Here is a 12,304-nt window from a genome sequence, read left to right as displayed (position 1 = left end):
GAAGAGGGGATGTTTAAATAAACCACACATGATGTGTGAAATTGAGTTTTGGGGAGAAAAGGAAGAGTTTTATTTTTTAAATTATAGGAAAGTAAAGACTGTCCCTCAGTTTGTCATGAGCAGCCCCATTAATGAAATCCCTTATTAGTTGCAGCTTTGCCTTTTTGGCTTAGACAATAAACAAGTGAGGTTACTCTATAAGTCCACTTTCATACTGCTATAAAGAACTTCCTGAAACTGGGTAATTTACAAAGAAAAGAGGTTTAATTGACTCACAGTTCAGCATGGCTGGGGAAGCCTGAGGAAACTTACAATCATGATGGAAAGTGACGGGAAAGCAAGGCACCTTCTTCACAAGGTGCCAGGAAGGAGAATTGCCAAGCGAAGGGGTAAGAGCCTCTTATAAAACCATCAGATCTTGGGAGAACTCACTATCACGACAACAGCATGGGGGAAACTGCCCCTATAATCCAGTTACCTCCACCTGGTCTGTCCCTTGACATGCAGGGATTATGAGGATTATAATTCAAGATGAGATTTGGGTGGGGACAAAAAACCTAACCATATCAGTTACTCTTCCAAAGTAAAAGTAATTAATGTCCACAGGAAAAGAGAAACTACCCTTAATTTAGTCTCTACAACTAGGAACAGCTGAGATATATGACTAACAAATTAGTTTATTCATTTAACCACACTCTATCTAAGCAACCCAGACACCTGATTCATTACTGTTGAGATCATCATTTCGGCAACCAGTGTCCAAGCCACTACTTACTCTGTCACTATTAGTTTATAATAGGCATAATTTTAGCCCAGTTGATATATCTATCTTTTTGTCTCTCTTCTAACTTTGTTATATAATCTGCTTATTAAATTATTCATGTTCTTCTCTTAGATATTCTCATTCTGCTACCTTATCACCAAATTTCTCAAATTCAACTGCTTTTCTAGACTCTTCCCTATTCGGAAATTCCTGCTTTGTACGAGAAACTCTCCTTAAGGTGCCCATTCTATTATTCCACTCTGTAGTGGAAGAAAAATGAGTTATGAATTTATTCACACTAAGTTGTTTATGTCCGCAAGTGACTTTTAAAATGCCTCTTTGGGGGCATTTTCAGTCTTGACAGTGGATTCCCCTAAGAACTAGAAGAGCCAGAAAATGCAACTGCCTCCTCTAAGTTGAGCTGTCATATCAACACGTAATCTTTCTGGTGGGAAGTGGCAGGTGGGCAGTGGGGGTGGTGTTTACCACTGAGATTGAACAAAAGAGAAGAGAGGAAGCAAGGATTGGCAGCAACCATCTCAGCACTACTCAGGAGAAAAGGAATTGTTCCAGGACCTGAGCTATCTCAGCACATTAAGATGGTCCTGGATTTGGGGAAGGTTACCCTTGGCCACATCACCCTATCAGTAAGGAGGTGAAGAGTTAGATTCCTTTTTATTCCCCTTGTTCTTGTTCCTTGAACACAAGAATATCTTCTTTTCAGGATTTGGCTGGCTTACCTGTAATGTCTGCACTGGCCATTTGGAATTTGCATATTCCAAATCCTGTTGCGTTATTATTTCTCAATATATGCGACCTAAATCAGCATTCTGTTTCCAAACATCAATCCTACAGATTTAGTGGATGTGAGTGTTCTGTGAGTGATGGGAGCACAATCTGCTGACAGAAATCAGGCTTTGGCACTGGCAGGGCTGAAAGTCAGTTTCAGGTCCAGAGCAGATCCCCCAGAACAATGAACGCCACTTCTCGGGATGCCTCCTGGGTGAAAGCCTGCCGATCTTTCCTAACAACATTTTCACTATGTTTTTATCTATCTTTGGCTGTTTGAGAATGTTTTTTTCCAATAAAAAAATAAGATGACTTTTTAAAGGAATCCTTGGAGGCACAATGTTTTTATTTAAACTGATACTTTTTTGATGACAGACTTTTATACATTGAGGCAGATTTGTGGTAAAGATAACTTTGATCAGCCTTTGATCAGGCTGATTCCTGGGGCACAGCTAATTCCTAGTGCTCAGGCAGCACTTACTCTGTCTGTACATTAAGTTAGCTCTGGTGATCACTTTACCCTTCTGTGAACATGTGGCTTGTGACTCCTGAAAATCTTAGATGGAGCCTATCAAGCCAGACATCTTTCTGGGAAAAATGGGGTGAATATGCAGCCTGGACTCCTGCAATAACCAGAAGCTTCCGTGCCTTTGGGTAGGAGCAAATAGGGGGAGAATATTCTTATTGGAATCACAGCACACCTGTCTGCAAATCAACAGTTCAGGGCCACCCTGTAATTATACAAAAGTGACCTTCTGTGAAACACTTCTCTGGTCCTTTCCCTGACCTCCAGGTAAAGGAAAAGTGGCTGTTTAAGTCTCATTGACCATCTGTGTCCATCCTCATCCATAAAGAAGTCCTTACCATGTGGCAACTTGGGCTGTAACAGTTGCAAAATGGTATTTCTGAGCCCCTTCTTTGTCCAGATGGCTGGTTTAAGCATCATGAGGTGAAAGGAAAAAAAGGAAAACATTAGCACAGACAGAATTGTAGCTTGTTTGCAGAAAATTAGAAGATGTGTGCTTTGATTCCTTTGTCACTCCCTGTCCCCACCTCCAAATGGCTTAGAATTAAAATAGGGACAAGAAAACATCTCCAGATTTATTTGGCTCTGCCATATTAACCATAAAAAAGATCTAGCCTGTTCCAATCTTAACCCAGCAGTAAACTATAAATCCAACTTCCCCTCTCTGCTGGGGAAATAAAATCCAAATACAGTAGCATCCAAATAATTATCAAGAGTTGAGCTGTGCTGGCAGGGTGCAATGTACAAGATTCAATTTTAACTAGTGATTACAGACCGGCAACCTTCTAGCACTGAATGTCAAACGGCCATGTCACTTTCTCCTGTCACAGAGTAAGTCAGGACTCACCGTGGCCTGGTGACTTTTCATCAGAGGTAATGAATCTTGTACTCCTGAGATGGGAAATGTCACAGTGCCTCCATCCCCTCCTTCTCCCCAGACCCCCACCCCTCATTCCCTTCCTGCCTCCTGTCCAGGTCCTGATAATTAGGAAAAAGATGTTGTGTGTGACATTGCTTTTCACATCTGCACCAGGGCCCTGCTGCTGTCGATTTACATTGTGCGGTCAGTACTCAGCTTGCAACCATACGTGATGAAATGGCCACCTCAGTAGACGGTTTATGGTGCTGGAGTCTCATGCATCATGTTCTCTTGTCCTTGAGCAATAAAAGGGAAAAACAGTTAAGCTCAGACCTTACAGCCTGTATGGTTTGGGGCTCCAGTCCAACTCCTGATAACTTGCCTTTAAATCTCATGAACTTGGTGCCTTTTGTTTCTGACCTTTCTGCTTCTGAGATGCCATTTGGGACACAGATGAGGATGGAGCCTAGATCTGCATGAGTAGTGACAGGGAAAGTGGATGTGTGGTTTTCACCACTGAAAACTCTGAGAAGTTAGTATCCAACATAAAATACAACTGGATAAACATTTTATTATTGTTTATTTTTTGTTTGTTACCTAATGAAAAAACAGACGATACACATACAAATATAACAACTGCTTTTGAAAACTATTTATTGACTATCTTAAACTTTTAATATAAATCCCAGGATCTTGGAGGCTTGGAAGGAATATGTATGAATTAAATAAGAAAAATAAGTATATGTATGTGTACTAAGAACATTCCCTTTTATACAAATGTATACCTTTAAAATGTATACCTATAAAAGGTATACAAATGTATACCTTTTATACATTTATACATTTCACCATTTTAAAACACACTGAGTATCTATCATGTTCAACACAATATGCTAACCATTGAAAGATATAACACAGCAATGTACAGCATGATTCCTGCCTTCAGTTAATATGAGCAGTATGACACGTGCCTGATAGGTATAAAACAAGGAAATATGTAGTAAGTGGAAGGATATAGTCTGTCCTGTGTCCCACAAGTCACAGTTAAACTCACCCCAGATAATGGAAAAGACACAAAGCCAATATAATCTGAAGTCACAGAGTCAACCTAAGAAAAGGCATCAAAGAAACACAATATGTGTCAACACAATACAACATTGGGTATTAGGGCTAGGAACATCTCCTCATTTGGCTATTGTAATTAAGTATCCCATGTAACACAGCAGTAAATTATAGCTGAGGTCAGTTGACCCACTGTCATCGAATGAAAGTCAGACGAGACAGAAAAATCAAGGCTAATCATGGTGTCAAGAATGGATATAAAGGACCTGCGGGTCAACTCGTTTCCCTTGCTAAGTAGGCACTTTGTTGTGTTCTGAACAGCTTAGTGCTTTCTTAGCAGTAAAGATTCTAGGAGAAACACTTAAACCTAATGTACCAAGGCCATGCGAAGAAAGTTTATTATTTCTAGATTGGAGACTCACCTGCCTACCTTCCTACCTTCAAACTAAGCCCAAGAAATGAAACAGTAAGCAAGGCAAACAGGATCCTTGTCATAATGTAGCCTAAAACTTGGTGGAAAAGATGGGCAAGTTTCCAGGTAATTAGAATACAGTGATAGGAAAATGAGAGAGGCCGCCACATGCTATTGGAGCCTTAATAAGGGTACTTGCCTCAGACCAAGGAGAGTAACAGGGAGAGCATTCCACAGGATGCCCAAAGGTAAACAGAATTCCTTTTTCTTTGATTCTCCAGGGAGCCATGAATCCCTGCATACATTTGAGGTTCTTTGATGGGGTCTAAAATTTCCTCCCTCAGTCACTAGAATGAGTGTCCTCACTGAGGGAAATGGAGGATCCCCCAGATTAACACCAGTTTCTTTCTGGTCAGTGGTTAGATGTCAAATTTAGAGGAGACTTTCAATGACAAAAGGGGGCTGCATTTGAGGCATGTACAATACTCTGATCAAGATTTCCTGAAGTCATAACACAAAGCATAACATACCTTCTTCTTCCTTTTATCTTCTCTGTGCTATTACAAATTCATTAGGAATGAGGATTGGGCAGTAAAGTTAGGCATTTTTCTTTAAACCATCTCCTTGAAGTACTACAGAAAGTTGATTTTCAACTTTATTTATTCTCCTTGAATCTATATTTTATTTGTTTTTATTTTGTGTTTTAAATGTATTCAATAATTGAGACCCAGACATGTGGCAGGCAAAGTTCAAGTCATTGGGGGATCCAAGAGTAAATAAAAACAATAGTTCTTTTTTTGTTGCATAATTAGCAGTCTAGAAGGAGAGACAGATGTGGATACATAATTACATTGCAATATTATGCCTACTTTGATATGGGAAGCAATGAATTGTGCTAGACATTCTCCATATACAAAGTGTGGGATTGTGGTCCAGTAAAGTTTATGGATCTTAAACAACAACAACAACAAAAAATCAAATGTAGATTAGCCAGTATATCTATTTGGTTTAAATAAGCTGCAAGCTGCCATTTCAAAATATAGAGGTGATTCTTCCCTGACAATTAGGACTATTTTTAGCTTCACAGGTGGGAGAGATGCTGCTCTGGTCCTGGAATGGTCCTGGACAGTGCAGAAGTGAGGGAGGGGACAGGTGTGGCAAACAAAAAGAAGGTTCCTGCATGCTCCCTAATTGGACAAATTGCATGACAGGCACATATATTTGGGAAGGCCTCTTATGAGTCAAACTGAATTAAATTGCAAACGTTCTCTTTTCATCACCAACCCTTAGTCCCTGGTCTTATCTTCAAGTCAGATTGATTGAAATGCATTTCCCCCGAGACAGAGATGCCCTGCCCAGTGAGGCTGAGAGGATAGGTGAGTATTTGTACAGGCAATCATCAAAGGGACACAACCTCCTTGCAGTGCAGGTGTGTCTGGGATGAAGTTGAGTGGGCATAGAAATCAAACTCTAATTAGCCACCACACAGGAAATCATTACAAAGGGAAATTATTCTGTATGACACTATCATGCTAGATGCATGTCATTACACATCTGTCAAAACACATACAATGTACAGCATAGAAAGTGAACCCTGATGTAAACTATAGACTTTAGTTAATGGTAATGTATTGACATTGGCTCATCAATTGTAATAAATATACATACTAATGGAAGATGTTAATAACAGGGGAAACTCCAAGGAGTAGGTTGATAAGGGTATATGGGAAGTCTCTGTACCTTTATTCAATTTCTTCGTAAACCTAAAAGTGCTTTAAAAAGGTCTGTTTAAAAAATGTTTTTATACTGTATATTGCATATTCATGTAATCAATCCTTGGTCCTCTTGCTAGTCATGAGCTATGAAGTAAGGGTCCATGTTTTTAATTTTTAATTTTCTATTCAGTTACTTAATGAACATTTATTGAATGAAAACAAGAATTTAGGGTTTTAGAAATAAACTTCTTGTTAAAAAAATATGAAACTGAGATGCACAGGAATCCAGACAAAAGAAGATGGCTGCAGTGTGAAACAGATGTCAGCCTGCTCGGTGCAAAAGTGGAGTTCATTGGACAGTCTAAAAGTGCCTCCACTTGACTGGAGAAGAACCAAGATCTTGGGCCATGGCTATGGAAATGTGCAAATGTAGCTCCTTCTACCTCTCTACTCAATGTCCTGAGATTACCTTTTCTGGAATGTCCATATAGCTACATTTATCTTATTATCTTGCATTCTGGCAAAAAAAAAAAAAATCTGAGAGTATACAGAAAAAAAAAAAAGCTGTCATACTTGAAGCCAAGAAATACCATCATGAAAATTCAATTTAAATGCAAACTTCATAAATTGTATTTCAAATAGTCCTTAGAGGACTAATTAATAATTGTAAAGTGCTTTGAAGATGGAAAGTGCTAAATTAATGTCAATATTTATTTATTAATAATCAGAGAAGGTGATGCTGCCATCTTGAACTTGCCTCTTTTACTATCAAGTGCTGACTACTACCATGATTTAACCCTCTTAATTGCCTTCTCTAGCCACCATTGCCATGTGGGAATTCTACACTTTACGGTTGTGTTTAATATTTCATTATTTTAAAATATTGCCAGTTCTATGTATATGATTGGAAAGAATTTCTGCACTTTTCATGCAGGAAGGCTGTGCTTTACAATGGCACCTGACAAATTGGCATCACATAAAAACAAGTTGAGGCCGGGCATGGTGGCTCACGCCTGTAATCCCAGCACTTTGGGAGGCCGAGGTGGGTGGATCACCTGAGGTTGGGAGTTCGAGACCAGTGTGACCAACATGGAGAAACCCTGTCTCTACTAAAAAATAAAATACAAAATTAGCCTGGCATGGTGGCACAAGCCTGTGATCCCAGCTACTCAGGAGGCTGAAACAGGAGAATTGCGTGAACCTGGGAGATGGAGGTTGCAGTGAGCCAAGATCGTACCATTGCACTCTAGTCTGGGTGACAAGAGTGAAACTCCATCTCAAGAAAAAAAAAAATTGCACTTAATAATTAGCTCTAAGTACAGTGGCCATCACAAAGTGGGTGCTCAGTGACAAGGTTTGAGTTGCTAAATAAATGAAAAAAACAAATTAATCTAGTCTCTTTTATACACATTGAAATATTACCTTTAGACATACTTCATAACTATTTGTAGCATTGGGAAACTTGCTTCATATATGTACATTGAATCTATAAAAATATGCTACCATTTTATTCATTTCATTAATGCTAGTTTGTAATCTTCACCACCCTATATGTTTTCTAACAGTCCATATGTAAGTTCTTACTTCTAATTATGTTTCAAGGTATGCCTGTGGAGAGAAGACTCTTCTATGCAGTGAAGGTATGCTTCACAATGGTACTTAAAAAAATTGGCTTTCATACAAAAAGAAGTTAAAATTCATAATCAACAAAAAAAGCTCAACAAATAAATAAAATGTTAAATATACCTGAATAGCTAGCATCACAAAGCTCAAATATCAAGAGGGTTTCTGGGCTTTTAAGTGAAAGTTAGCTGTTTTGCATTGCCCACAGTGGACATGTTGTAGGAACTGCTAGTGGAGCTTGGAGCCCATGACTCAATTTCTGTCTTTCAGTCTTTCACTAATTGCTAATTACAGAAAGTTAGGACTCTGGTGTGGAAGATGCCCATCTGCACCAGTTGGGTTTCTTGTTTGTTTCTTTGTTTATAATTTCATGTGTTATTTTAGATGCAGAAAGTACACATGCAGATTTATTATATGGGTATATTGTGTGATGCTGAGGTTTGGGTTATAAATTATCCTCCCATCCAGTTAGTGAGCATAGCAACCAATAGGTACTATGAAAAACCTACCCAACAGATTTTTCAGGCCTTGCCTCCCTCCCTCTTTCCCACCTCCAGTGGTCTCCAATGTTTATTGCTCACATCTTTATATCCATGTCTACCTAATTTTTAGCTGTCACTTATAAGTGAGAACATGTGGTATTTGATTTTCTATTACTTCATTAATTCACTTAGGATATTGGCCTCCAGCTGCATCCATATGGCTGCAAAGGTCATGATTTCCTTCTTTTATGGATGTGTAGTATTCCATGGTATACAAGTACCACATTTTCTTTAAAAGTCAAAAATAACAGATGCTGGCAAGGCTGCTGAGAAAAGGGAACACTTATACACTATTAGTGGAAAGATAAATTAGTTTACCTACTGTGGAAAGTAGTTGGAGATATCTAAAGAACGTAAAACAGAACTACTGTTGGACCTGGCAATCTCATTACTGTGTATATACCTAAAGGAAAATAAATCATTTTCTCAAAACACACATGCACTCGTATGTTCATCACAGCACTTCTCACAATAGCAAAGGCATGGACTCAACCCAGTTGTTTGTTCCTAGTCAGAAATCACAATCGTCTCTAGGGAAGAGCAGCTATCTTTAGTTGACTATACATAAGGATAAGGATTATCACTCAGAAAAAAGGGAGCTGGCAAAAGAAAAAGGAACAGCCAGTAAAATTTTACCTAAATGAGATGAAGTTGTAGTCTTCATAACCAAGATTTATTTATTTATTTTTTGTTTTTGTTTTTGTTTTTGAGACGGAGTCTTGCTCTGTCGCCCAGGCTGGAGTGCAGTGGCGCAATCTCGGCTCCCTGCAAGCTCCACCTCCTGGGTTCACACCATTCTCCTGTCTCAGCCTCCCAAGTAGCTGGGACTGCAGGCGCCCGCCACCACTCCCGGCTAATTTTTTTTTTGTATTTTTTAGTAGAGACGGGGTTTCACCGTGTTAGCCAGGATGGTCTCGATCTCCTGACCTCGTGATCCGCCTGCCTCAGCCTCCCAAAGTGCTGGGATTACAGGCGTGAGCCACCGTGCCCCGCCATAACCAAGATTTAAATCAGTATAGAAAGGAGCAAGTAAGAGGAATGGTATGTGGACCAGCAGAGAAATTCCACTTGGAATATGGCACAGTAGGTCCTGTTTGATAGGAAATGCTGAATGCCCTGGCTTATTTATTGAATAAATAAATATATGTTAAGCACCTGTCATTCAAAGCCCAAAATTTGGCTTTGTGACTGACACACTTGGGTGTCATTGTGAAGATTTGAAATGCTGATTTGAACAAATCAGCATTTGATTTGAACAAATTCTTGAAGAACCCTCACCAACCCAACAGTATTTAGACTGAAACACTCAGCAAATGAGTGACAACACAACACCTGTGAAACCTTGCCACTTCCATGGGGCTTTGCTTAGTTCTTCAACAGATATTCAATAACTCCCAGATAGTACTCTTTTGGTTAAAAGCCTTCACGGATAAGAGAGAATTAAAGGTAGCTAAAATTTTTAAAGGCAGTTTTGTACATATTGAATGCAGATCTCTTGGTAGAAAACTGATTCTGGAGAAAGCAAGAAACCTATACGATCATTTATATATGGGCAAACTAGAGTGTTTGCAAAAAGCTAAGCATGTCCTCTTTGTAATCAGCAATGTTTTCTGGTCTAAGACACCATTCATCTATTACGTGTGACAGGTTAATGCAAATTCTAAGTGACAGGAATACAACTGTAATGACATAATTGTTTATTTGTTTTTCAATTTATTTGATCTTATTTACTAGATTATATGTTTCTTAGGGACAGAGGCCAATTCTAACTAAAATTTGTACATATTGCCAGATACACACTCAGAACGGACTATGGTTGGCCCATCAATATAAAACAGACAAGGAACAATATAAGCCAGTCTGCAGCTAAATTCTAACATCAGTACTACAGACGCATGAAGAGCCATGAGAAGAATCTTCAGTTTTACTATTTTGAAAGATGCTGATGCTCCACTTTTCAGTATGGAATTATAGGATGAAACAGATATATAAACTGAGGTTTAATTCCTGAAGCCAACTCAAATTGTTCCTGATAAAGACAATCCTATTGAGCTTATTGTCCTATCTTCACTTATCCTGTTGTAATGTTAGTGCCACTTCCATACCAGCTGGGTGCTGTTGGTAGCTATATTCGTATTAACAGCCCAAGTATTCTCTAAATATTCATTGCTAACATATTTGGGAAATAACAAGGCATCTCTTAACTGTCTGCTACTTCTACTTGAAATATATTTTCTTTCCTCTGGTTTCCTATATATCCATCCTATTGGTTAAGAGGTGAATTGCTCTAAAACTGACATTTTAAGAACAATTTTTTTATGGTTTGGCTTTTCAGACACGCTCTTCCCCCACATATTCGCAAGCTACATACAGTGGTTACCTATACTCTGCAGAACATGGCACCATATTCTCGCCACCTCCTGCCCATCTGTGAGGTAAGGCAGGGCAGGGGAAGGGAAGGGTGCTGGAAGCTGCTCTAAAATGTCATCAAAGAAATTACTTGTGAATGTTAGCATTATGTCTCAGCCTACTTCCCAAGAGATTATGTTGAAATAAAGTTAATTGAGATTCTCTGGAATTTTATTTTAGGAAAAACATTGTTTCAGTCTGAGGTAAACTTTTTGACTATTTTAATACCCTCTACCTTTTACTGCACATTTTTCTATCCCTCCTCAAATCTTTACCACCACATTTGTGTTTCCTACTAAGTAAGAGCCCTTACCCATTGTCTGCCATCCTTTTTGCAGTTTTAGTAGTGAGGATGCTTCCTTCCAGAGGGAAATCAACTACCTTAAACTGCTGGATGTTTCACCTCTTATGTCCTTTATAGTCTCTTCAGTTACGTTCTCTTTTTTTTAACTCCTAATCACTCTTGTTCATTCTGTTAATTTCATTTTGAAGTTATGTTTCTTCATAAAGATTTGAATGTCCCAAGAAGGTTACTGCCAACCTCAGAAAACTTTCAAAGGTTGGAATTATGTCCTGTGATTTCACATCTTCTGCCATATCTGGCACAGACCTGGGTATGTTGGAAATGAGCAGATTTTATTAGGCATTTGATTGATTGGTTGACTGAATCTCTATAGTATAGAGCACACCAGAGACAATTGTTATTTCAATTTGTTGTGATTCTGTGCTTGGTAGATAGATGGTCTAAGCAGAGTTGAGATAGAATTCTGAATACAGCATGAGATAGCTACTTAACATTTTTGGAAATTATGTGATCTAAATTATAATATAGTTTCTATTATATTTTACAACTTCATATAGATTAACATGGTTTTTTTACTTTCTTTTGAAAAAGAGAACAACAAAAATAACTAACATTACAAAGGCATAAGAAATTGTGTGGTCTCTCTCTCTCTCTCACACACACACACACACACACACACACATACACACAGACACACACACCCCTGTATATATCAAATAAACTCCACATGAAACACTGAGCATCTTTGTTGGGGCTTTGACAGCTACATTAAATTAATTTAAGTTAAGTTAAGTCAAATATCTTGCATTGTATATTTAAGTTGCCATTCAAGTAGTACAGATTTTTCTGCCTGTCATTTAGAATGAATTCAGTACCACAAGTTTTCCATTGAATGAACAGAGCTAACTGAGGGCATCCAAGAAGAAACCGTCGTAGATAATTGGCTAGCTCTGGGAGCTAGTGTAGCGGAACATGATTCCAGATTGAATCAAATTCTGGAGCTCTCCTTAAGAGAGGACTGAAGGATGAGAGGGGAAGTTTATATGCCAATTAAAGAATGATTTGTACTTTCATTTTTATCAGACTTCATTATTTTTGCCTGATATGCAAATGATTTCATGAATATATTTAAGAAAACTTGATATCTGGTTTTATATATTATGAATTAGAACAAGGGCAAATTTCTGGAAATCGGAAGAACAATCAGCAGATAAATTAATCAGGATTCTGTCTTCCAATTTTTTTTTTATTTTGAAAGAAAACTATTAGCTTCATGGAGACATTGATAGAATTGTCACCA

Source organism: Pan paniscus, chromosome 17 (assembly GCF_029289425.2).
Source record: "Pan paniscus chromosome 17, NHGRI_mPanPan1-v2.0_pri, whole genome shotgun sequence".
NCBI classification, from domain to species: domain Eukaryota; kingdom Metazoa; phylum Chordata; class Mammalia; order Primates; family Hominidae; genus Pan; species Pan paniscus.
Note: the sequence above shows the minus strand (reverse complement) of the source record.